This window comes from Lagopus leucura, unplaced genomic scaffold (assembly GCF_019238085.1).
Source record: "Lagopus leucura isolate 7727_CA_CO unplaced genomic scaffold, USGS_WTPT01 Super-Scaffold_100014, whole genome shotgun sequence".
Classification (NCBI taxonomy): domain Eukaryota; kingdom Metazoa; phylum Chordata; class Aves; order Galliformes; family Phasianidae; genus Lagopus; species Lagopus leucura.
The window spans coordinates 13,564,114-13,590,462 of NW_024962268.1; the positions used below are offsets into that span (position 1 = coordinate 13,564,114).

Sequence of the window (26,349 nt, forward strand, 5' to 3'; positions counted from 1 at the left end):
ACTTCGAGCAGTAGCACATATTGCTGTCTCCACTTATGCTCCAGTCTTTGCATTTCATTTCTGAAACTACCCTGAGCAGAAATAAATTCAACAAAGCTGTGTCTGTCTTAACTGGTGACTGGTGAAGAGAGAGGTTCAGATTCAGAAACTGCAACTCTCTTGAGAGAGCAGCAAATGTGCAGCAAATCATCAGGATAGTCTACTTGTCAGCTAACAGTCAAGAAAGAGAAAACAATCCCATAAAGCAAAGGGAAGCCCAGTTGGGAAACCACATTTTTCACTGATGTATTTTCTATTTACCACTAACTTCAGGAGAGTTACTACAGCTTGCTAACCATACATCAAGAGTCAAAACTGTTAATCTGCTTCTGTGTACACACACATTTAAGAATTTGTATGTTTATAAATGGAATATGAAGATAACATTTTCCTTTCACAGGGCAAGCTACAGTATAAAAAAATACCAGCAAGGAAAAATGATCCAGCCTTTAAGTGCTGCAACCTTAATGGCTATACTGCCATTCAACAAGACCTGGACAAACTGGAGAGTTGGTCAGGTAGGAACTGGTGAGATTTAGCAAGAGTAAGTGTACAGCCTTGCACCTGAGGAGAAATGAACCACATGCATCAGTACAGGTTAGGGGCTGACCTGCAGGAAGGAGCTCTGCAGAGAAGAACCTGAGTGCTTCGGTGGATAACAGGTTGGTCATGAGCCAGCAGTGTGTCTTGGTGGCCAAAAGGCCACAAAGTATGTATGTATACTGGGATGCATAAAAAAGAGTGTGGTCAGCAGGTCAAGCGAACTGATCCTCCCCTTCTACTATGCCCAGGTGAGGCCACATTTAGAGTACTGCGTCCAGTTTTCGCTTCCCCAGTTCAAAAAAGGCAAGGATCTCCTAGGAGTCCAGAGGATGGCCACAAAGATGATTAAGGGCCTGGAGCAAAGGCCGTATGTGGAAAGACTGAGTAACATGGTTCTGCTCAGCCTGGTGAAGAGAAGATTCAGAGGATCTGATTAAGACTTATAAATACCTAAATGGAGGTGGGAGGCAAATGGATGAGGTCAGGTTCTTCTCAGTGGTGTGCAGAACATGTGAACAGGTGGAAGAACTTCTTTAATGAAAGGGTGATGGAGCACTGAAACTGGTTGCCCAGAGAGGCTGACAAATCTCCTTCTGTGGAGATATTCAAGACCTGTCTGGACATCTACCTGTGTGACCTTTTATAGGGTATCTGCTTTAGCAGGGGGGTTAGATGATGATCTCTTGAGGTCCCTTCCAATCCCTGCAATTCTGTGACTCTGTGAAAAAAGGTTCTGAAAATAACCAAATATGCTTGATGACTAATTGCCAGTTATGAAATTTAAGTCTCTTTCTTTCAAAACAAAGCAGCTACTGATAATAAGAGATAAAGCAAGGAACAAAATAATATATTTGTGCTTATTTCTTTCAATAGTTTTCCACCTCACAGAGCCCACAGAATACTTTTTTTTAGTCTGCAGTTATGAAAGCATTTCAGCTGTGTGTTTTTTTTTTTAAATTGAATATATCTTCTTGTCTGCAGAATACCCAAGAACATGCCAGAAAGTAATTAGGAATGACAGGCATATAATGACACGTGAGCTTAAAGTATTCAATTTTTAGTCCGGAAAATGAAACACTTAACAATGGATATGGAATGCATTTGCTCTAGCTCCTTTATGCATAGCTGACTTGACTAATTTGAAAAATAAGAGAACCTGTGCCAATCTGCTTCTCAGGAAGAGTTCAAATGATGGAGAAACTTAAACAGGAAAATAAAGAGGACCAGAACAACCATACCAAATGCTTATATTAATTTTGCAGAGGAAGAACCAGCATCTCCAAGGCCCTGTGGGTAATTCCCCACAAAAACACCAGTCTGCACTTGGGGCCTGCCAGATTCCAGTCTTTACCAAAGAGATAATTCTAGCCTTTCTGAGAGCAGTGAAGAAATGATCACTTTGTGCAGATAAGTCACCGTCTGGCAGAGATCACAGATATAAATTATTTTTATATGCAGGTATCTGCCAGCATCATTCAGTTAGATTTTTCTGAATTTAAAAAAATCACTGCTTAATAAAAACTTGATATCATAATCTGAATGTTCGGATGGTGTGCTGGATTTTGAGCAAATGCCTGGAGATCTAGTGTACAATGGAAAATGTAGATTTGTTTAGTGAGCCATCGGACATGTCTGTTGACACCCCAACTAGAAACTTTCTCTTGAATCTTACCAGAGTGGAGTTACTAAAGTTCAACTTACTAATGAACAATGCAGGAAAGTTTTATGATGGAGAAAAAAATTTTTTTTATCATGCAACTTGGCTGCAATAGGTTACCCAATACATATCTGTCCCAAACAGTACTGTAAGCATACTTCAATTACTGAGCAAAGTAGCTGTGAAGGATATTATTGTCCAGTGCCTCACAAGGAAGGCTTGCTGCCAACTGGGTCATACAGTAATCAACAAACCAGGCTTCAGAAAGGATGCTACATTCCTCCTAGCTGCACCTACTACTGAAAAAAATATATATTTTCTCTGCATAGTGCTGAAATTTCACTTCTTTATTAACAAACTTTAACAGCCTGACTTCTTACTTTGTCATGCATCCTTAACTCATGTAAACCTTTCAGCCAGAGAATGGCTTGAACAAAAGGAATAGTCTGTTTATAGACTCCCTGAAATCTTGGGTTGCATACATCATCCTTGAAATAGAAGAAGAACCTGGCTTATTACAGTCACAAGTCTGAGAGGCACAAAACTGAGAGCACAACATTTTCAAAACAACACTGAAAGACTTAACAGGTAATCTCTTATTCTAGAGAAATGAAAACAAACAACAACAAAACTGCTGCAGTGGTTCTGCAGTGATTTGGAAACCAGCATCGTGAACACAGTGCTCTGAAAGTTCTCATCTGGCAGAGGTCTTTCTGAGCTTGCTGCTGAGCCTCCTATACATGCACGGCCAGGAACATGGCTATGTTCCTAGCCACAAGAAGCAATATCGCTTCCAGGAGCTACTGCTTGGGAAATGCAGGCCAAGGCTTTCACTCTAATCCAACAGTCTATTCCACAGCTCTTTCTTCACAGCTACATTAAATTCCCCAATAAAACACAGCGTATGGATTCCCAAACTAACAGTATAGATGAGAAACACCTTATTCATAAGCATCTTTTCTGTCTGCTGACTCGTCACCCAAACCATAGGGTGGTTTGCATTAATAAACTCCTAAAACAACTGGACTGGTACTGACTTTGAGTAATTTTAGAAAATGCATTCCTCCAGTGGTGGCTGCTGTTCTCTCTCAATCAGCATAAGCATCTGGCTACAAGCAGTTCCACTGAGCAATCTTGGCAAAAATTGTTTTGTATTTTCTTCACAACCTCTCAGATCCTTACTGTACTCATAACTGAAGATTAAACAGCATTGTTGTGCGTCCTTCTGGCCCCGTGATAACTATTGTAATGGTCTTCATGGTTGGTTTTTTTTGTTTGTTTGTTTGTTTACTTTTTCAATGTTTTCTTAAATTTACTGCAATTAACGTGACTTTTCTAGTTAGTCTCTTGCTGGTAATGAGGCAAAGAAGAGCAACCAACATTAAACATAAATACATCTTTTAAGACAAATAATGGCCAGAAATACTAACATTATATAAAACACACCCTAAGTTTGCAACAGTATCTGCAGAAATTTCCCTACCTTTAACCTGGTAAGGTTCTGATTTGCTCTATAGAAAGGAGCTGCTAGGACAGTTTTGAAACCATTATCCTTCATTTAACAGGTACAACCAGTTTTGAAGAAAAAGTCAAAGGAACATAAGAAATTCTGCTTGTTTTTAATATTTTGAGTGACAAAACAGTGTAATAAAAGGGCTTAGTCCTCTTCTGTATAAAGCACTCTGCTAAGGTTGTATGGTAAGAGTAGTAGAGGTCAAAAGCAAAGGACCAAAGCCAAAGCTGCCAAAAAAGCAACTTTTTATAATAATAGAGCCTCAGAAAATGTCTGTGCTGTTCACTCAGAAGTACACATACACTCCATCCTTTTTGTTCAATTGTGTTAGAAGTGCTTTCTACTCTTCACATCTCAGTCTCTTGATGTATGTATCCCAAACAGCTTATGCAACTTGAATCAATGTTAGCTTGGAAGAACAATTATGACTCAATGTGCTTTTGGTGCTTTTTTTTTTTCTTCTTCTTTTTCTGTTGCTTTTCAAACATCTGAATTCCTGTATTATTAATTTCTTGTGTTATTATAGCACCTACAAATAGTTGCTGGCCAGCTGTGCTACAAACTGCACAAATAGAACAAAATGCCCACCATTCATCTTTCCTCAGAAGACGCCTTAATTCTGTCCAGTAATTGCTGTAATGAATACAGTTGCTTGTTCTGGCTTCCTGCTATTCTCTCTGAGCTAGTTTCCACATCCATCAGTGCCACACCTACACCACCTTCTGCAGCTTTACTGTCTTTGGGTCCCTTAACACACGGGCTTTATCACGTGCTGCTTCTCCTATACTGCCATCACAGGATACCAACTACTGAATTCACATACATTTGCATGTACTGCAAGACAGACTTCAATTTCTGCTCAGCAAGCCAGAGAGAGAGAGAGTAGCAGGAAAGAAGCACAAGGCAGCTATGCTTATGTTGTGCTGAATGGGCAATTGAAGCCACGGCTGCCTCTTCCTTCTGCTGTGCATAGCTCAGCACTTTTCCAGAACTGGCTTCTCTGTGTACTGTCTGGAATCACTCCACAAGCCACAGCTTGCAAACAACTGCACGGCTTCTGCCCCAGAATTTTAATAACATTTTTTAAAAGTACCTACTCATATTGTTAAGATACAGAGTAATCAGAACATCTAATATTTGGAAAATGCCAATCTACTAAAATGTTAAGCAACATCCTGAACATAGCATTTTGTCACTGCCCTCCAGAGCCATCCACTCAAAACACAACTGTGTGACAAGAACTAGAGATTACTCATTTGTCCTCTGAAGGAGCCTCCTCTTGGTCTTTCACACATGCTATGTCACATAATTCAGAAAATCATACCCAATCCTTAAAGTCTGCTGTCAGTCAGATGAGCTAGAATAAACCAAAGGAAGTGACTTAGATTTGTATACTAAATATAACCAAACATTCTGCTCAATGTGGATTGTATACAATAAGAAAATACACTGTTCAACAACCTGGATGCATTTTCCTTCTTTATGGATTGTTCTGTTAAAAACACACCAAAATTTGACTTGTTATTCAATAAACTGGAGATCACCAATCTGGTATTTGCCTTTGTCAGTTATTTAATACGACTGCTTAAAAACAATCAGAAGAAGATCAAATCACCAATGGAAGCCTCTGCAAGTAATCTGTCTTCCTCCTCATGCTCAATACTGACACTAACACAGGAGAATTTGAATGTGTTTGTTCCTCCCCTTGTAGCATGCTCCTCTTTTCCCTCCCCGACAGATCAGCTGATGGCAGTTTTTCAACAGCAGAACACTCAGTGGGCTTAATGAATTTCACCATTAGTAGGCTACACACTCTTTCAACCTACAGAAGCTATGAAAATTGACAACAAAAAAATCATAGAATCATAAAATCATAGAATCACAAGGTTGGAAACGACCTGCAAGATCATCTAGTCCAACCGTCCATCCATTACCATTGCTACCACAAGCGCTCAACCGTATCTCGCAGCTCCTCATCCAGATGCCTCTTGAACTCTGCCAGAGACGGTGATTCACCACCTCCCTGGGCAGGACATTCCAGTGCAAATGTGTTTGTATATGCTGCATTATTAATATAAGAAATTTATAAGACCTTTATTCATCCCTGCTAGATTAAGGGTTCTAAATTAAATTAAAAAATTACTTGTTTAAGCACATTCAGCACTCAGTATCAGACGACCAAAGGTTGTGGTCTGTGGCTCCAGGGCCAAAGGAGCCTGGCCACTCCATTAACGGAGCAAAGAAAAAAGTAGGAACAGTAGGTTGTCTGACTTACAGATCCAGAAGCCAAAGCCAAGGACATGTGAATGGGACTGCACGTACTTCTCATGGCAATTTTCAAGACACCAGGTCAGTGCAGATGTTTGAAATACAGAGGCTGGTTTTGCCTGTAAGGGTGCACTTCTGCTTCATTTGTACAGCATTACATCATAGCATCTCAACAGACAGGACTGCTTGGTAAGAGCATTCTAAATTCAGTTGAAAAAAAACCCACCATACAATAATAACTAACTGGTGAGAGATATCTGCTTCAGTCTTAAAAACAAGCAATAGCAGTCATTCGTTTTTATTGACACCTAAGGAAATAAAATGAAAATTGCAATATAAACAAACAGTACCAACTCACAAATAAAGGGAGTTGGAGAAAGACAACACCTGTTTGATGCAAAAATACCATTTTTCAGTTCCTTATGTTTTGTTACAATGCTGCAAAACACAGCAACCAGTATGACAGTTCGAAAGCACAGCAGTGCTAGCCTCTGGCAAAACAAACATTTTACTTGCCCCACAGATCTACCAGGAAAGTAGAACAATCTTTGTAATAGGAAAAAAAAATCAAACTGAAAATATACTTCTGGGTGTAATTCAAATTACATTTGAGCTTTTTAGATAATCATGACGCGTTTTACTTTTTTGCTGTTTTCAGACACCTCAAATACTCTTTAACAAAGTGTTACACATGACCTTAAACATGCCTTTGTGATTACTGGTCATGTGTTATCCAGTTTGCACCTTAAGGCAGTACAAGAAGAGAGCACAGACTTCAGTCCTTCCAGCACCATCCAACAGTTACTCAAGCTTCCACATCCTGATCTTTCTACATAAACATTTTCTCCTTTGTTTCAGAAAGTATCCACAAGCTTTATGCAGCACTTGTCTTTTGATCCTTCATCCCATACAACTGCTTCTCATTCTCTGTATGTTTTCACAAACTAAAACACATGCAAGACATGTTCACCCACTATGGAAAACTTCCGTCTTCAATTCCAAGATCTCTCCTGGTTAAATAGGTACTTGTGTTCCATAGGCCTGAAATAACAATCAAACAGCAGGACAGAATTCTTCACTATTTGAATTATATCCAAAATTCAAACCTTTGTATGCAAAAGTGTGACTACTGAAGCTTCTATACAAAAGTTCTTGTTCTGTTGTTCAGTGTTAAAGGGAAGGTTTAATTAAAGTCATGACAAGAGTCTTCTTAAATCCTGAATTCTTCCCAATGAACTTTTTATTTTTATTGGATCCTTAAAGCTTTCATGGGCTCTTACAGAGAAAGCCCTCAGTATGCAGGAGTAGAAAAATGGAGGAAAAGGGACCTGAGATTTTCACAAATATTTTTGTTACTTTAGTAAAATACTAATTTATTTGTAATAGGGGGAAAAAAAAAAAAAAAAAAAAAAAAGCAATACAACAGGCTACAATAAATGCACAGACTCAACAACAAACAACATCACCTCTTCCATAATGCCACTACATGCATTCACCTATGTCACAGGTTGATTCAAAGATACACGCGCAGAATGTATTTCTTACCTCCCTTGTACCTTCACACGATAGCTGTGGCTTACAGTTACACACACTAAGCCTGAAACATCAGTGGTGTACAAAAGTTCCTCATTATATACTGCTGTCCTCTTTGCTATGACACAAGTTACGCAGGTTTTACGCATCACTTAAACAGGGAGATGCCATTTTCCTTAATGTCATTGAGTGGAACACCTGCAGTCAGCCAAAGCCTTAAGAGCAATCAAGCAGTACTCTCTCTAGCTTACAAATCTGTGCATGCCTTGTGGCGAGCACATAACACATCACTGCAGAAGAGTGCCTGAACTCAGCAGAATAAAGGACATTCATTCTCTTAAAGCCATCTATTATGTCGAGGAAAGTGGTTATCCAAGAAAAATACTTCAACTAAGAACCAGCAGTGAGGAGGCACACGCTGCTTCTTAGGAAAGAGAATGCTTTTTTGAAATGGCACTGAACTGATGATGATCAAATGCACCCTGCTGCTGGACAACAGAGGAGCTCAGCACACGATCCCACTAAAAAAGCCCTCCTCCCAGGCCGCTCCCAGTTTGGGGCTGCAGCTGCTTCATGCAGCACAGACTGTCCTGCACTGTGAGCTGGCAGTGACTCCATCACATAACCAGCACAGCACTGCCAACACCAGCAACTGAGACTCAGTGCTACTGCCTTGAGCTCAGACACGGTGTGAAACTCTCTCAATCTCTCCCCACTCCTGTTGCAGTAACAGTGCAGCCACGAGCACCTGTTCATCCTGGATGAGCAGGTTAGCACTCACTGTTGTTCAAGCACAAGTCAAGTCTCCAAGTTTTGGCTGTACGTGTTTCAGTTACATGTGTAGATGAGCCAAGAACTTCTGCACAAGAATTCAGGAATAAAAGGCAGCACTCCCTACAGCACACTACACATCAGTCCTTATGGTGGCTTAACTAGCTGTGCAAGGATGGAGCCGCAACATGCCCTACAATTGTCAAGAATCAACTTGGATGGCTAAAGCCCCACAGAAATGGGAGCTCACAAGGCTTGACCTGTGCACGCTCAAAGGTCCAGACTGCTGCGCAGAGCTGCAGAGTCCTGACCATGCTCTGTTCTGTACTGCTTACTTAACATTTGACTCAGTCCTTAGAGCTGCTCTATGCTTGAGTTCACACTGCCGTAGTCATTTCAAAAGCCACAGGGTCAAGAGTTTCTTTATAAGCAGAAATTTCATAGCGTTCCTTGGACCTATCTTTTGTTCATACAGAGATACTGATGGATTCCTTCTCTTACGATGACAATCAGCAACCAAATGCGGAGATAGAAGTGATGAACCAGCCTAATTGCTTTCCACCTCCTGATTGTTATCCCAGAATACTTTACTTATTCTGAGCACTTCTGGTAAAGCTTGGATCCATATGTCATCATGCTCAGGCTTCTTCAACTTGTGCAATGCAATGACAAGGACTATGATCTAGAAGGAATCTAGATCATAGTGTTTTTATCTGTTCACATCTCTTTTACAGGGTCACATAAAGCAACAAACAATCTCTTGAACAATCAAAACAGCATCCAGTTTGAGCTCTTCTGGATGAAAACAGTATACCAGACATCACTCAAAATAATCGCAAATGATAAAGCAGGTTCACAACATTCTTTGTGAGCAAACACAATTTAACAAGCATTCAGTAGCAAATTAAAACAATACTTGCAGTCATGCGATAAAGGCAAGCCCAATGCACCAATCCACACTGAAGAGTTCCTATGTATGTGTGAGAAACACAGGCAAATAAATGAAAAAGGAACATGAAATACAGCAGAAATCTGGCTGCTACCTGAACATTTCAAAGCAGCTGGGAATTCTGATAAGGCATGCAGTGTGTGAAGTGAAGCAAAAGTTGACAGGCATGCTCATTTAACTGAGACAGCTAAAAAAAAAAATTGTTAGTCCTTTTGGTCTGTTTCTCCCAGTCTAAAAAGTCTACAGTCAGATCCTCTTCATCCAATCCCCTCACCCCAATAGACACAGAAAGAATTGTCTGGATGTATCTGTAAGATTGAGCCAAGCACTGAATAAAACACAAAACTGTTGCATCCTGGACAGTCATGTAGACATCTGTTCACAGAACTGAGTAACATCCGTATGATTTCTATTTACAGGTTACCAACAATGCATTCTGAGATGAATGGGAATAGGGAGCCAGTCTGCCTGGACTTCACCCCCAGTATTTCAGAAGTGCAGCCAATTTTCAAGGCTAGAAACAGCTGTTGGATGTTTCCACCTAGGTAAGACAAAGTAAAAAACACTTCTGTCCTCCCCAAATTCTAGGCTGGCCAGACCTAAATTGCCATTGCTACAAAAGCTGGGATACTGAGTGCATATATCAGGCTGCCCAGGGCTGCAGAGCCATGATAACCTGGGTACAAACAGATCAACCTTTAGCACTGTGCTGGAACACCCCCTGACAGTAGGTCAGGATTTGTTTTTCTCCTACTGAAGGGTCAAGTTTTACCAATCTCATTTTCTCCCAAGGCAGTAAATCCTCAAGTACAATTTAAGCACTTGAATGATGCAACATGATGGCGAGGAGACCAAGCTGTTATTAATAACCTAATGCTTTCCAACTAACCCACAGAGTTGCATGTTAGCTGCTGACAAACTGATACTGCACAAAATCACCCTGTGGAGCATAGGAAATACGACTTTATGTTTGGACTGACTACCTTTAAATTGAGTCTGAAGACTGCAATGGACTTACAGCTTTTCAGTTCTACACTTTAATTATCTCCGTATTATTGATCAATGTTTAAATGATACCCAAAAGTAACTGATTATTCATACTTGTGCTGTTTCTGTTCTAGGATTTCATGCATAACCTTCTTAAGTGATCAGAGACAGAAACAATTTGCCTTAATGAGTGTAAAGCCGATGAAGCATCTTCACTTCATACACTGTAAGCTTCATTTCCCACGTTCTACACTGCATGGCCATCTCTGCTTGATCCTCAGGCTTAACAGGTCTGGCACTGCCATACCCTCACTGTGCATCTCTGCATGATTACAGAAAAGGTGAGACAGGAAAGCGTAACTCCTTCCCTACCGGAGGAATAAGCAGTGTCTATTTTCTTAATGCAGAGGTTGACATTTTATCCTAAATTTACCAAAGCTCTACTGCTTCCCATTCACACTCCCCATACCGAGTTTGCTCTTCACTACATCTCCAGAGCTTTCCTTACAGATCTGTTCTCTGTCGTCTGCCCATACCACCACATTCCCACACCATGCATTCCTTCTGTAAAAGGACAAAGGCCATCCTGTAGAGTGCAGTGCTATACAGGGAAAAGTAACGTGCCTGAAAAACACAGAGTCACACGGCTGAGCATGTTTTAGAAGATACAGGTGTCTACATCATGATAGGTATGACTAGCCATACTTCTGGAGCTTTAAAACTCATAAATGAAGACTGCTTGATTACTGCTTCAAGCATTTACTTACTGACTACACTGATAACAAAGGAAGCGGACCACTTTCCACCTGAAAAGTTACCCCTATCTGCAGTCACGCATCTCAGGGCAAGTATCTCATACATCAGCAATCATCAGTACTCAAAGCACAACGCTAGGCAAGGATGCCTTCTCACAGACACTTCTTCACAACACTGTGCCTCTGAAATGCTCAGAACTCCACTTTGTTTAGATAAGATATTAAGTCCCATCCTACTGCAAAACACTGTGAAGTGCTTCTGAAGGTTGTATTAGTTTGTTAACAAAAAAAGCTTCTGGTGATGACTTTCCTACTAGATATCTAATAAAATGTCATGCTTAAGTGTATTTTCATTTCATACCTGCAGCCCACGTGACATAGCAAACAACCGTCTGTCTGGAAACAGCCCTTACAGCTTATTAGGAAAATTTGTGCCTCATACATCAAGAACCAGCTCCTGGGTAAGACAACATTCATTACATCCCCCGTGAATTAAAATGATATGTAAAATAAACATCCACCTCACACCAAGAACTCATCTCAGGATTTGTATACAGCAAATAAAGATTTCCCTCACTATAAGCTGTAGGTGCACAAAGTGTTCTTTCAAGTCCTGACATAAATCTGGTTTCTCGTTGTGTTATCTTTTTCCCTTTGTCACTGTTGCAGTGCAGCCTCACCACCTTTCTGCTGTCTTCCTGACGCTGCATGCTTCCTGCAATTACCACCTGGCTCACACGGGACAAAACTCATCTTCCCATCAGATCAATACATGGCGAAAGAAGCACCACGATCCTCTCTGTTCCAAAGAGCCGAGCCCTTCAGTAAGGGACTCCTGTGTGGAGCCATTGTTACTGCACTGCTGTTACCCCTGCCTTGCCTTTCCCCACCACCTTCTCAACAATACTGTTTTTATTTATTTGCAATGCTTTGAAATTGTTTTGATGCCTGTCTTAAGACAGAGATGGCTTCACCTGGATTGAGTATAGGTGTTGTCACATCTGACAAAACTCTTTAGAGTCTTCAATTAGAAATAAAGAAGTCTAAGCTTCTTTGCTCATCTTGTTTTCTGGCCAGTATTACTGGCTTTTGTTTTGTCTGTGAAAAGATGACATTTCAAATAAGATACACAATGTTTTATTTATTCAGCCTGATGCTCCCATTAGCAGTGCAAAATCAACACTCATTTTGATTTAAAAAAACAAACAAACAACAAAAAACAATTTCTGAAGCAAAAGAGAGCTTCCTTTGAAAGAAGCAAGGACAATCTTTATATCTACACACGATCAAGGGAAAAGTACCCTTTTAGTTATAAAAGCTAAATGGGCCAATGCAGATGATGGAAAAGAAGAGCACCAACCCAGAGCAAGTGAATGACCGAAAAAATCTGTTTTAGCCTTCCCTGCTGGAAACAGGCACAGGAGGCCCTGACAGCAGTGCAGGCTCCGGGCCGCAGGACAGGACAGGGCAGAGCAGAGCCCCCGCACCCACAGCACACCCAGTGCCATGCAGACAGCCAGGAGCTGCACTATGGGCTGTGTGGCTGCAGATTCACACACCCACATGGCACTGACATGTGCAGCAGCCATGTACCAACAAAATATGCCTGGGGTACCTATGGCTTCCCAATACAGCACAATAAATTTCAGTGGTTATTTTCATAAATTTAATAAAAGTATCACTGCCGCTTATTGGCAGTTTTTTAGATGACTCCTCAGGGAAGCCATGCAAACTGTGTTGTTTGTAAACCCCTTATAATTACTAAAGCACACTGACGTCCTGAATTAGTGCAGCAAGCAGCAGTTCTAGTAATGCCAGATGGAGATGTGGTGGAGATGAAAGCACTACATTCCTATTTAAACACTTCAAGCTGCCTGAATAACTTTCAGTAATACTCATTTTTATCACTTAGAGCCACAGAACATTTCAATTGCAACCTAATCTCAATATTTAAAGCAGCATCTTTTGTACAGATTTGAAACAAAACTTACCAAACCTCCTTACACTGACTGTTTCTAACTGTATCCTCAGCACCAGCGTGAATGACCAAGTGTGTGAACAACCAAACATGCACCACAGCGGGAGAGTTTCAGATTTACTACCTACTTGGTGAGCAATTTTGGTGAGCTTAAAGGTTCACTAGATTCCTAAAATGAGATCCAACTCAAGCAGCGGGCCACAGCCTTTTCACTGCTCTGCTCTTACATCTGACTTCACCACAAGCGGAGATGCGGCCAGGGGTGCATCTGTGGTTGTGGCATAAGGAGAACGAGAGCCCGGACTGAATACTGTCCGTTAATGTGCTGCATTCTGAATAGAGTACCGCTGTTAAGGATGAGCCACACACCTGATGGCTGCCACCACTCCCGAGAGCTCGCAGCGACAATGTTGCCGTGAGAAAGCACCGGCTGTGCCTCCAGCAACGTCTCCAGTGTGTTTATGGTGGAGCGGATGCAGCATTTGTTCTTAAAAATACTCTCTTCAAGTTTTCCTGTGCAATACTTACAGTGGACCACACATTAAGAAGCAAGATCAGATAGGAACTGGGGACGAAACGGGTAGGATTCCCCTTCAAAACAAAAGAAAAAAAAAAAAAAAAAAAAAAAAAAAAAAAAAAAAAAGGAAAAAAGAGAAAGAAAGAAGGAGAGAGGATTGCCCAAACACAGAGCAGACCTTCGGGGCAGGACGCCGGGACGCGGGCAGCACCCAACGCCCCGAACCCGCTCTTCACACCCGCACAAAGTGCAGTTCCCCGCAGCGCCCCCGACCCCGGCCCTTCACCCCCAAGACGCGCACCGCGCTCCGGCTCCGCGCTCCGGCTGCTCCCGCGGGGCCGAGCTGCGCCCGCAGCCCGAGGGGTGACGGAGCCCGCGCCGCACGGCACGCACGGAGAGCAGTGGCCGCCACCTGGCCGCCGGCAGAGGCGCGAAGCCGCCGCCCGCTACTCACCGCCCGGCTCAGAACTTCCCCCAAGTTGCCCGGCGCTCCCCGCCGTAGCCCCAGCACCATCGGGGCGCCTCGGGCAGCAGCGGCCGCCGCCCGCCCGGCAGCCGCGGCAGCGCCGCTGGGCACGCAGCGAGCGCGGCGTCGCGCGGGCCGGGCCGGTCGCAACTTGCTGGGAGGTGAGGGTCGCCCGCGGCCGCGCCCGCAGCGCCCTCCCCTCGCGGGCGGGGAGCGCCCGCCGCCCCCGCCGCCCCCTCCGCCTGCGGGTCGCGACTCACTTCGCTCGCGGGAGCCGGCAGCCCCCTCCGCGTTGCCCCTGCGCGCTGGGGCGCGGGGCTTAGCGGCCGCCGCCTCCGCCGCCTCCGCCGCCTCCTCCCATGGCCGCCGCGCCCCGCTCGGCAGCTCGCTGGCCGTCAGCCGCGGGAAGGAGGGGATGAGGGAGCGGGGCCGGCGGCGCGCCGGGGGAACATGTCTGTCGGGAGGGGCCGGCGGCCGCCTCTGCTCGGGGGAGGGAGAGAGGGAGGAGAGGAGGGAGGGAGGGAGTCGGGCGGGGCGGGAGCGGTGCGCGGGGGGCTGGCGGCGGGGCTCGGCGCATTCCTGGGAGCGCGGCTGGCCGCCCGCCGCCCGGCCTGGGAGCGCTGCGCCCGGCGGCTCCGTCTAGGGGAGGAGTTGGGCTACTGCAGCGCGTCCCGCAGGCCGCGGGCTGAGCCCGGTGCCCCGCGCTGCCCGCTGCCCCTGCCCCGAGGCCGGGCCCGCTTCGTGCCGCGGCGGTGCGATTCGCGGAGAGGCGACTGCGGTCTGCAGGGAGCGTTGTCTGATGGGTGCGCGTGCGGCCAAGCGCCCGGCACCGTGCTGCAGCCCTCGAGTAGGCAACGGCTGTAGGCAGAGTGCCTCGTGGGGCTCCTCCTGAAGTCAGACTGGTTTTTCTTCCGACACTTTTATAGAAGAAATTGCCCCAAATGAGCATATCCCATAGTTTGTTTTACTTGGGTATAACACTGTTGAAGTACCCACGTGTGGAGAAGTGACCTCGGCAGCGACATGCTGATCTGTGAGGCCGTGCTGCGGCTTCCCTGTGTTGCACAGCATCCTGCTCCTCGTACCATAGGGAGGACAAGGGCCACATAACACTGAAGTGTTGCAATGTTTCACAGTCACTGGGTGAAGTGACTGGGTAAACCGTGATGGAAATCACATTCTGAAATTAACCCAGAATAAAAGGGAATCGCAGCTTCCCTTGTGATAGGACACGGGTTCAAACTGAAACAAGGTACTTAGATCAGGTATAAGAAAGAAGTTTTTTACAATCAAGGTGGTGAGTCATTGGAACCATTTGCCCTGGGAGGCAGAGGATGCACCATCTCTGGAAACATTCAAGATCAGGCTTGATCAGGCTCTGAGCAATCTGATCTAGATGTAAGTGTCCCTGTTCTGTGCAGGAGAGTTGGACTAAATGACTTGTAAAGGTCCCTTCCAACTAAAATGATTCTACAATTCTTCCCCAAGTTCCCTGCTGTGGTTTGATGAACACAAACATGTGGGTTGCAGTGGCTGGGAGCCGGAGCCCACACTGTTCGAGTCTGAGCTGCCTGGCTTCAGGGAGCTCGTGCGTCTTGCAAGCAGCCCTCGCACACAAAATAAGCGGCCCTCAGGCGGCTGTCCCTCCAGGCTGGCTCTCTGCCTGCTGGCATGAGAGCCAGACCAAGAGAGGGGGCAAAAATATGCAGCTAGGGAAAGATGGGCAGTGAGATGTGACCTCACTAATTTGGGACTAGCTTAAAAGAATTGCAGTCTAACATGGCATGTTAACTCAGAGTCTTGCAGAGGTTTTAATCTAAGTGCCTCTTATGGCACATGGACACATCTTCCTTACTCTTACACCAGAACTATCTCCTTCCCTTTTCCCACTTCTGGAATCATGGAAACAATATTGAGCATAGCTTTTCCATTAATATATATGTACGTGTAATGGACATACAGTTCAATTCTCACCAGCGGTTAGGGGGTTCACATTCACATCTCCTGGGAGATGCCTGTGCTGCCAAACCTGTGGTTATTCCTGAGGCCTTTCATTCTGACTTCCTGCTTCTGAATCTATGGGAGAGTATAATTAGCAACTCATGGGGTTAGAAACTGCAACCACAGACCTGATCCAGACTCTCTCATTCTGTGGCTGGAGCACTCTGCTGGAAGACAGACGTGTTCCAGCCCTTGTGTTTATGGTGGTGTTCAGTACAACGTTCCTGTAACATGATAGGAATATATCTCAGATTATTACCAACTATTTTATATAGGCACAGTGGCAGAGGCAGTTGAACATCAATATCACCAGACAGGCAAAAGATGTAAAAGTTCCCTCCTTATATGTACAAATCAGCAGAGGTATTTATAAATCAGTAGATTTAACATATGCTCCTGATTTATTCTTCCCTGTGTTTACTGTATCCTGAATAGTGATTTTTTTTTTTAATAATTTCTTTTTGTGGCATGTAGTTTAATTTCACGGGGATTAATGTCAAATACATCCCAACCAGATGGGCAAAAGCCCATTTGGGGGGTAATAATGAGGATTTTGCCTCTAAATTAGATCTTGAGTCTCCACACTGGCTACTAGCCTAGAAGCTGGAAAAGCACAGTGCTCTGTGTGTTATCTGTCTGTAGGGTATTGCCTCAGTACAGGTAAATAGTGTAACACACAGTCAATTGAAAAAAGCGTTGGTTTTTTTTTTGCTTGTTTTTTGTTTTTTTGGTTTTTTTTTTTTTTTTTTTTTTTTTTTTTTTTTTTTTTTTAATATAATCAGTATATTCAGCTTCAGTGAAGAATTTGGGGGGATTATGTGATTCCTTTATTCTGTTCTGATAACATGTGATTGTGTTTTAATGATCACCAGAAATTAATTTCAGAATATCTGAGCGTGAGTCTTAAGATTAACTCAGCCACATTATAGGAATTGATTATGTTCTTTATACATCCACTAAGAAATATCTACCTTTTTACTTTCACGCATGCCTATGTACTTCACTATTTTTTTTTTCATTTACACTGCATTCTTACTCTCTAGATTCCTTCAATCTCCTTGGAAAGCCTGGAAAAGCAAGTTTGACTAGAATACATTCAATAAAGACGTGAATTCTGACCTCTCTCCTGACATTTTGCTTTTCTGCAAAATATACAATAATACCAACATCAGCTAGTGTGAGTATTCTCTTAATATCCACTTTGATCCATTCAGAAGAGTAATATTAAACGTCATCTCCATTCCAAGTGTGATGCTATGGAACCGGGCACAGCAAACAAAACCTGTTTTGCATTCTATTTATATTATTGTGTAATGCAATGCTTATCAATAGGATGTCAGACAGTGTTCTAACAGCTCTGTTCACGGTAGTTCTTCATCTGGAAGATGTTACTTCTCTGTTAAGTGACTACAGCTAGTGCACATTGTACTATCATTGGCAGAATTACTGCAAGACTAGCTGTGAATGCCTCTTGTAAGCACTGGCTTAAATTTGTGTTTGTATGGCATAAGAGTACTTTTGTCAGTAAAATCTGTCCTAGGTGGAGTTACAATGGTGCACTGATCAAACTGGTTGCGTGGTTTAGTGGTTGATAATTTCCTCCAACAAGAAAAAGCTACATTCATACATATGTTTCTGGATCAGTGTAACAGGGTCCAAATGCAGGGTTTACTTAGCTGTATGGTTTGTACTGGAAAAAATAAAGTGACTTTTTTTTGCTGCTGAACGTTTTTGCCATACAATATTATAAAATGCACTCTCACTTGGTATTTTTTTACCTGCTGAGCTTTTAGGCAAGGCCTGAGACTGGGAGGGCTCATCTGAGTAGTTCAAAATACCATAATGCACACAATTTAAATGACTAACTATTTATTTATATTAAATTAGAAAAACAGTTCTTACTTTTTGAAAGTGCACTAAAAACTGCAGGAAACTGATGTTAAATCAAGGCATTTTCCATATTCTATATTCTTACCCACAGCTGTTTTAGTCTGTTTTCTTTGCTTTGTTTTTAACATAGAATCATGGAATCACAGGCAAAATGATGTTGGGAGGCTCTCCAGAAGTCCCATGTCCCACCAGTTCAGTGAAGAGGTCAGATGTGGTTGCTCAGGGCTTTACCCTGTTGGGTTCCAAGGATGGGGAATTCTCAGTGTTTTGGAGCAACCTGCTCCACTGCTGCTCAGTCCTATTTTAACTTTATTTATTTCAGCTTATGTGCACAATCTCTTATTCTGCTGTCTAGTACAGGAGAGCCTGACTTCATCTTCTCAGAGACCTGCTTGCTGGTAGGGGTAAGCTGCTCTGAGGTGCTCCCCAAATGGGCTGAAGCAGCAACTCTGCCACTCAGACTCCGTAGTATAGCAGCTGCTTCAGCCCCTGAGCATCCTGGTAGCCCTGTTCCCCATGCTCCCAGTCCTCAGCTTGTATCACTGCTGTATGCTGTTCTTTCTTCCCAGGACAGGATTTTTACTTTTGAGCTGGAAGAATTTCACACAGTTCCCATCACTGCCTTCCCTAGGAAAGACCAGCCTAGGTCTTCCAACCAGAAGACAGTCCTGCTCGTGAGCCTGTGGTCTCTCCCATTTAGTGTTTTCTGCAGACTTGATGTAGATATTAAACAGGAAAGGTCCCTTGGATCCTGTGATCTTCCTGGCTCCTGGCCTCCAGGCATAAAGTCTATGAATCTATATTTTTCCTCTGAAATAACATCTTTCTGCACTTAGTTTCCATTGAACTAATTTAGGTGCTAAGGAGAAAATGGAGGTTGCAGAAGGAAGATCTTGGTACTGTGGAATAAGATTAAAAGTGGTTCACATGAATGTTTAGTGAATCACTCATTATATTACAATTGTCAAATACCTAAAGAAATGGAAAAGTTTATTTGTGCTGGGTGAAACTTAACTGATAACCTCAAGAGGATGAAAATAAATCCTTTATGAACATATTGTGTGTTCCAATGGCATTTCTGTTCATAGGGTAGGAGCAAGTCAAAATTCTGTTTAGAAGGTAGGTTACCACCACCTCTTTTCTCACTTCACCTTCTTAATATTCTCTGTTAATCCAAGATATTAGGATGACTGAAAGAAGTGAAGCATTCTTTAAATTTCCATTATAAATGGATTTGCAGCAGCAGTTTTGTTGCAATGCACTACCATTTGCCACAAGAGGAAGCCACGCTAATAAGAGGCATATTCCAGCCATGATCAGACTGCTACCAAGAGCTGTACCAGACATACAGTGCTAGCTATATGCAAAAATAAAATCAGTATTTAATAGCAGCTCTACTCTCAGCCTCTGGATATGTGGAACATTTTAGGTTGTGGATTGTCTGGGTTACTTCCCTTAAAGCTACAGAGCTCTCTCTCTTTTTCTAAGACATCTCGATGATGGGGGTTGGACTCGATGATCTCTGGAGGTCCCTTCCAACCCCTACAATTCTGTGATTCTGTGTGATTCTGTGATCTATCATGCTGTTACCCACAGTTAATAGAAACTGAAGACCTATTGGAGTATGTAGCGAACACACTGACTTTCTGGTACTCTGTAAAAAGAAAAGTAACAGTGTAAGTGTTCAGCCTGCTTTGTTTGTGAAGAAAGGAGGCAGAGGAGAACAGAAGTGAAGGTCTTGCTTCTGCCAGTGTACTCGGTGCCCTCTTTCTTAAGCAAGGACTTTCAAGTCCAGTCCTTAGTCTGCTGCCCTGCACTCTACATGTGCAATAGCCAGAAGAATTGCTACAAATGAACAGTGACAAAGATTAATTATTTTAAACATAAATAAACTGCATGTATTGCACTGTGGATCTTAGATCAAATGTTCATAAAACTTGTGTGTTTTCAAGGCCTCAATGATATCGAAGCAGGCTCTAGGATGTTATTCTGGAGCCTCCTCCAATGTCATTGAGGCCTAATCTGGTAGCCACAGCCTTTTTTTTTTTTTTTTTTTTTTTTTTAAACATATTTTTTCTTTACTGGACACACAGGAGCTGCTGCTTTAGGTGTCTCTTTTAGAAAACCTAAAATCACAAGTGTGCAGACACCTATGCTTCAGAAAATGCTGGTCCAGAGACACCTTTATGTTTAGTTTTGGTAAACAAAGTGTACTTTGGAGTTATCTGCGCTTCTCAATTTACTGTGCAGGATTTCTAGTCCTCACCTTACTTGCCCAAGGCAGGTATTTACTAAAGTGCTAAAGGTGATGTGATATTTTCGGTCTGAGGGACTATCTCATGTCTGCTGTCACCCTGTGTATATCTGACATAATCTATGGTATCTAAAACAGCTCTAAATGCCTACTGCAGATACCTGATTCCCATCCTTAGTCTTTCAGTGCTTACTGAGTGTTGTGACCAGGCAGATATGCAGAACTGGAATCCAGAGCCTGACCGCTCTTCCTACACCAGTGTGTCCATGTTGGCTTCCATTTCCTTCTACTAACAGCACAAGTTTAGGCATCCAATAATACTTCTGCCTAAAATACTAGTCTCTGAAGTGTCTCAAAAGTTTAAGCGTTAAGATTGTCTTGGATTGTTTCCTGTACTTAGGTTCGTAATTCTGGCATGATAGAGTCCCGATACACTTTTCAAAGTATTTTACATTGTATGTCTCAGAGTATGCCCTCTTAATCTACCCTGATTTTATGAGCATTTTTCTGCAATTTCTGTTACATATTCCAATCCCTCCCTTTAAATTCTTTTGTCAGATTTAGGTGGAAAGGAGATTATGGAATCTACAGCAGGGACTATTTGATTTTGAAGATACTCGAATTCACTTTGGGTTGAAATGTAGTATTACCATGCAAAAGGCATCAGGCAATGATTTGGCCAAGGTCACAGTATATAAAGCAAGAGATTTAAATTGAGAGGTGTAGTTGAAGAATGAGAAAGAAGCCACGGAGTCACATTTTTTTCATAAAGCTGCTAGTTCCAGGAAGAGTAGCATCCTTCAATTTACAATCCGGGTTAAAATCTATTTCTGTTAATAGCTCTTAAGCGTATGTGGTAGCAAGGGATTAAAGTCAGACTGAGAATGTATATTACTGTGTTTTGTACATAACTGATAGGCTTGCTGTTGATGATGACATAAACCTTTCTCTGAATGTCTTGGTTATTTTAAATTGAGAGACCGTTTTGAGAAAAATGCATTATTAGAAAAAGAAAGTCTTCTCAACGTTATTTTCTTAGAGTATCAATTAAATGCTCTGTTAAGAAGCTAAGAAGTTTCAAAGCATGATCTTATTACATACACAGAAGTTCATAATATGATGTGAGATAGCCCTTTGACTCTCCCAAAAAGCCATGTTCATTCACTTATTTCCCAGAACTTTCTTGTATTGTGAACTTCATCCTCTAATCAGGTGTAAAAATCAGATCCACTGAATCCTCTATAGAGCCATTTTTCACAAATGGGATTATACTGATTCTTGTCAGAAATCTTAATTGACCAATAGCTTTTTTTGCAATCAAAATGTAGATATGTAGACCCTGTTTTGCTTGCTTGACAAATCTTTCCCTGATACTGTGCCACAGTTCTGAATCTTTCCCTGATACTGTGCCACAGTTCTCATGTGTACTTTTCATTCTACTTACAGAAAATAGTTTGGCTGTTCAGCCACAGGGCCTAACATCCTTTGGTGTTCAACCACTGCCTGAATGAAATTACTACATAAAATTATTTTGTTTCATCCTGTATACCTGTATTTGATGATTCTCAGTACACATAACAGCATTGAAGGGCAGTGAGGGCAAGAGACAGCTGACCCCAGGAATCATCTGGTCCAGAGATCGCCCATCCTTTCAGATTAACTGTCCCTATCTAAGTTCTGAATCTTACTTGACTGAATTTTCAACCAAGACTCAGTGGTAAAGGTACCCCTATCTATCAAAGCCACCTGTATCAAACCTTCCCAAATTTATTATTAGAATGTTTTTCTTTGTGCCTAAATCTTTTACAGAAGAGTTCCAGGATTTTTCTATCCACAGTAGAAGTTATGGTCAGATCATTCTCTTCTCTGTTTGATAAACTGCCATATACCCTTCAGTTTTCCCTCTTTCTTATGCCAAGCAATCTCTGGCTTTAAGTTGATCTTCATAGATCATGTTTTCTTTACTTCTAATCACATGCTATTTTGGGCTTTTTCTGGTTGGGCTTTATGTTTTGTGATGTAAAGCGCTCCGAAGGGACCGAGTCTTCCATCTAAGGTTCTGTCAGTACTGAGCTTGAGGGCTGTGTGGCTTTTTATAGATTGTGGGGTATTCCTTGCCCCTTGCATTTGCAAGAGATTATTGGCTTCGATAGATATTCAGTTTGTGACCTGTTCTCTCTCGGCGCTTTTCTAAAAAACTAGTTCTTAAATAGTCATTCTCAGGCTTGTATTTCTGTATTTGACTATTCCCATCTAAATTCATTTCATTTCTTTTTCATTCTACTTTACTTTTTTTTTTTTTTTTTTTTTTTTTTTTTTTTTTAACATTTTCAGTTCATTCTGCAGTTTTTCAAAATAATTCTGATACTTCTGAGTTGTGTCTTCCAACACATTTATGACTGAATTTCTTTCCAAATTTCTCTCATCTGCAAGTTTAATAAGACTGTTACTGAGATTAGAATAAAGTCATAACTAAGACAGTTTTCTCTAGAAGCCTAAATTGTGACAAGATAGTATGACAAATAAAATAAACAAATATAAAGAAATAAATATTAACAGATCAGTTTTTATGCTATTAATTTTTTTTTGCTAACTTTGGAGTGTTTACAAATAATTTGATTCTAGAATACATCTTTTACATGTTGAAGTTAGATCGGTTACATTATTATTTCCAGGCCCTTATTCCTCTTGTTCTCCTTTTTTTTTGGGAGGGGGAGAGGGAAGGCAGGGGGTGAAGGAAGAGGAAGCACCTATTTTCGTCCTTTTGTTCTTTCCCGATCTTATATACTTTCTCCATCTTTCATGAATTCTCAAGTAATAGCTAATCTGACTACTTAATGTAATTCTTAAAATGTCCCACGTCACAGCCTATTAAGATCACTTGTAACCTTTTCCCATCCTCTTTTTCCCCTGGTATAGATTGAGTTTGAAACCCTTTGTAGTGAATGCTATTATGCTAGTCATGTGCATGTAACTGGCATCCAAAGAAGGTTTTAAATACTCTGATCTTCATTGGAAAACCAATTTATATGTCATCGTCTCCCCCCTTACCCTAGACAGACAGGGAAAGTAGCCAGTGTTTTCCCTGCCATTCCTTTTTATTAGTAGGCATTCTCTTTGGAAGTCTTTTGTACTTGCATCTAGGTTGCTCTGAAAGTAATGCCTCTTATTTATTTCCATGGATGCTGCAACACATACAAAGAGCACAGTAGCACTATTGCATAGAGCAATTCTTCACTATTTTTCAACAGTCACCACTAGCATTTGCATTTGCTCCAGTGATTAACAAGAAATTGCACGCCATGCTTGTAAAAATTTGCACCAGTAGATGTGACCCACTGGTTTTGCAGTTGCTACAATGGTATAATTGCTAGGAACATGTTGTCCATACAGTCCGTCTCATAGGCACCAAATCTGGACTATACCATGGCAGTGGTAGTTCAGTCAAGCCAAGACAGGCAATGTACTCCACAGTCCTCAAACTGTATGAGGCTTGGTGTTATCATGTTGTAAGGAGAAGGTTATATTCTTCTCTGGTGTGACTCTGAAAGTTTGAGCCTTCAGCTTAATCAGTGTCATGATGTAGTCTTCAGAGTTGATATCTGCTCCAGGTTCCAGGAAATTCAGTATCATCTCCTTTTTAATCCAAAAGACAGTGTACATCACTTAACCAGCTGGAAGCTGTGCCTTAAACTTTTCTTTGATGAGGAATTCACATCACTCCATTCCATGGACTGCTGTTGTCTCATTGTGGTGACACCACATCTTGTCACCAGAAACGATGGGGTGCAAGAAATTGTCACCTTGAGCCTTCTGTTATTTCAAGTAGGTCCTGACAAACTTTCACACAGTGTTCTTTCTGTTCCTGTGCAATCATCTATGGGATCCACCTGGCACAAACTCTGTGACATTCCAGTGTTGCCACCATTTCCAGCACATCGAGACTGATATTCTGCCATAGGCACAGTTCTCTGGTCATAATATGCTGATTCACACAGATGAGCTGATTGAGATGCTTTTTGTTTCATGGTGTGACATGGCTGTTCAGAACATGATTTGTCTTTCACATTGTCACCACTGTGAAACCCACTACCCACTGCCACACTGTGCTCACATCCGCTGTTGGGTCTCCATCAACATTCAGCGAGCCTCAGTGAATGCCAATGGGCACCACTTTTTCTGCATGCAGGAATTCAGTGGCACATCTTTACTTCATTCATACTCCCATGTCAGATGCCATTCTGCCAGACAGCCCCAATGGGATGTTGGTAAGGTTGGTAAGGCCCCTACAGCCATATGACCAAAATGTGCCTCTGACATTATGGTCCAACATTAAAATAGGAGGCATTGCTTTCAGAGCCGCTCTCATATACTGGTCTTGTGCTTTATTTTTCTGATTTTTTTTTTTAATGTGTGCTGTTATTTGCTTTAGAATTTGATCTGATTGCTACTTTCTGTGTGGAGTTTTGTGAACTTGAAGCCAATTGTAAACTTCTTCCTTATGCAGATTTGTTTTTGTTTTTGTTTTTATAGAGATACCTTATGGTTTCTGTCACCACAGCCTACTTGTGTTCTCCTTTCACTTTCTCATGGACTTGAGCTGATGGAAGTTTGCCTGCTTGAAGTCCATGATTTTCTTATTTTCCATGTTGTCTTTCTTAGGACTGTGAACTCTGTAATTTCATAGCTGTAATCTCAAAGCTGTCTTTCATCATCATATTCTTAAAACAATTACAGTTCATTGGTTAGAACCACATCTAGAAGAGCCTCTCCTTTTGCCTGTATTTTCTCCTGCACCAGAAGTGATGACCAGTGCTTTTCCATTCAGAGGTTGCTAATCAATCTCTGTCCCAGTGTTTTCCTTTCCTAACAGTCATAGTTTAACTCAGCAGGCAACTCAGCACAACCAGTGCTCACTCCCTCCTCATCCAACCCAAATGGACAGAGGAAAGAAGCAAGAGAGAAAAAAATAAAAGCTGTGTGCTGAGATAGACAGCTTAATAGGTCAGAAAAGGCAGGGGATAATTAGAATAAATGAAACAAATGATGCAATTCCTCAACTGCTGTTGACCAATGCCTAACCAGTCTCTGAGCAATGGAATCCTCAGCCAGCTCCCCCAGCTTTACTGTTCAGCATGATGCCATGTCATATGGGATATCTCTTTGGGCAGTTCATGTTGGCTGTCCCAGTATGTTGCCAGCTCCTTTTACAGCCCCAGCCTGTCGCTGGCTGGATAGCACGAGGCTGAAATGTCCTTGGCTCTGTGTATGCACTGTTCAGCAACAATACATCACAGTGGGATCAACTGGATTCTCATCCTAAATCCAAGACACGGTACCATACCAGCTACTAGGAAGTAAGTAAACTCTGTCCCAGTCAAAACCAGACAGACAGACTCTTTAGCTCTGATGGTTTGTCATACTGTTGATAAAAACAGCTCCCACAGCAGACGACAGTTCAGGTTCGGTCTTTATGTTCTTCACCGTTACCCAGAGATGTTCATTGAGCCTGACTTTCTCTTTCCCTTGGAATTCAGCTCTGTACAAAACCATACCCTTTAATAGTAAAAAGCCCTATTATATGAATTACTGTGCTAATAATTCTGTGTATTGGCAACGAGGTCATTTTTGTGGTTATGGTTTAGGTTTTCCTACTCCTCTTGTCATTTCCTGCATTTCCTTGTACTTTTTCTTGGCTTGTCAAAAATCCTCCTACCCCCATGCATTATTATTTTTTTAATAAAATATTTTCAAATAATGCCTTATGCACGTGAAATGACCTCATACATGTCAAGTAATATGGAGGAGCAGATACAGAGTAATATATATTTAGAATTTAAGCTGATAGTGGAGCATTTTTTTCCTGTTTTTTCTCCGATTTGTATGTTCTTGACCAAATATGCAGAAAGTATAAAAACCAAACAGGGAAAGCAAGTCATAATTATAATTCTTTGCCAGCTGCAAATTTCCATACTCCGTGGTGACGATGTTCTCAAATTGTACTTTTATTTATCATTATTGACTTGAGACAAAGCGCGTCAGATTCCAGCTCTGAATTCATTTGCAAAAACAATTTAAATATCTTCAGCACAATGGTAGTGACATTTACCTAGTGTGATTGTTACTATTGTTATTATTATTATTATCATTTAAAACAGTTCTAGCCACGGTGAAGCATCAGCAGATGTGTCCCTCCCAGTTCCCTTTAACTGCACTTGATAACATTTC

At 42.0% G+C, this 26,349-nt stretch overlaps 1 protein-coding gene across 2 annotated transcripts in view; it reads right to left on the reverse strand.

Annotated features, from left to right (window-relative positions):
• The window catches only part of GHR (growth hormone receptor), a 130,648-nt gene extending 116,337 nt beyond the window's left edge, over positions 1-14,311 (reverse strand). The window contains exon 1 of one of the 2 annotated variants that reach the window (XM_042875102.1): positions 14,237-14,311. The gene's annotated coding sequence lies outside the window, so the exon portion shown is untranslated. Of the gene's footprint in view, positions 1-13,964; positions 14,046-14,236 lie in introns of those variants that run through there. The other variant, XM_042875103.1, reaches the window with a different exon arrangement.
• Positions 14,312-26,349: the final 12,038 nt, after the last annotated feature.